This window comes from Arachis ipaensis, chromosome B01 (assembly GCF_000816755.2).
Source record: "Arachis ipaensis cultivar K30076 chromosome B01, Araip1.1, whole genome shotgun sequence".
Taxonomy (NCBI): Eukaryota; Viridiplantae; Streptophyta; class Magnoliopsida; order Fabales; family Fabaceae; genus Arachis; species Arachis ipaensis.
The window spans coordinates 70,687,680-70,689,287 of NC_029785.2; positions in this window are offsets into that span (position 1 = coordinate 70,687,680).

Genomic DNA, 1,608 nt, shown 5'->3' on the forward strand with positions numbered 1-1,608 from the left:
TACCTTAACTTTCTTTTTACTAACTCACCGATTTATTATTTCTAACCTTTTTTTCAATTTAAAACCACTTTTAACTTTCTAACAACCCCCTCTGCTTTTTGACTCACTTTTCACTTTTACTTTTTAACTCAAAGCATGTTTATGGTTTTTCCTAATTAACATCAATTCTATTACTTTTTGGATTGGAATTTCTCATCTCAGCTTTTTAATTCTGAACCAATCCAAAATGCATAATTATTCAACTCATTTCATTATTCTACTGCTCCTTTGCCACTACGTGCTTATTTTGTTATTTGCCTACTTGTTTTTCTGTTTTTATCATATCATAGATTTCTGTTTTTCAGGATGTCTGACACTCAAAGAAAAGGAAAAGGAAAGGCAACAACTGGCAAACGGAAAAGAGGAGAATCCTCTATGTCCATCGTAGACATCATGCATGATGACTCCTGGCGGGAGAAACACTTTACTCCGCAGGAGAAGGCCGACCAGCTACTCCCTGCCACTGATCCCACTAAGTTTGCAAACAGATATTGCGAGTTGAAGTATCCAGTGTTTGCAACCTCCAGGAACCTGTACTTGGAGCGGACTCTAAAAGTTCTGGAAGAACTCCAGCAATACACCTCCGATCAGATCAAACAAAGAGGCTGGTTCTTCCTGGAGAGAAACTTGACAAAGGTCAATGCTTCTTGGGTAAAAGAGTTTTACTGCAATTACTTCAAAACTTCCCTAGATGCAGTGAACCTAAGAGGGAAGCAGATACTGGTCACTGAAGAGGCCATTGAGGACATTCTGAAGCTTCAACCTAAATTCGATCAGCTCGATGGTTACCAAAAGGCTGAGGAGAACATGCGATGTATGAGGTTTGACTGGGATGCGGTCAAGGCAAGGATAGCCCTTGACCCGACTATCCCATGGGTCATGGGTCAGAACACCACCATGCCTAAGGGAATTCAAAATTTTTAAGAATGAATTCTAGTGTTTCATGAAGCATGTGAAGCCTGGCCGGCTGTAAAGCCATGTCTAAATTTATTTGGACTGAGGCTTGCAATTTGTTATCAAGAGCAAGCTAGTTGTTGCTAATCAACCTGCTGCTGATCCTCAATCACCTGCTGAAGCTTGGCTGGCCATTGGCCATGTCTAGTGTTTTGGACCGGAGCTTTCATTGAAAGCTTGGCTGGCTAGTGAGCCATGTCTAATTCCTGGACTGAAGCTTTAGACTAAGAATGCAAGATTCCTGGAATTCATGTTAAAAATTTTGGAATCCTTATTTTTTCTTTTTCAATTAATTCTCGAAAAAAATACAAAAAAATTAGAAAATCATAAAAATCAAAAATATTTTTGTGTTTCTTGTTTGAGTCTTGAGTCATATCATAAGTTTGGTGTCACTTGCATATGCATCTAGCATTTTTCGAAAATATCATGCATTCATAGTGTTCTTCATGATCTTCAAGTTGTTCTTGGTAAGTCTTCTTATTTGATCTTGATGATTTTTTGTTTTGGGTTGTATGGTGTTTTTCATATGCATTCTTGAATTCTTAGTGCCTAAGCATTAAAGAATTCTAAGTTTGGTGTCTTGCATGTTTTCTTTGCATTAAAAATTTTTCAAAA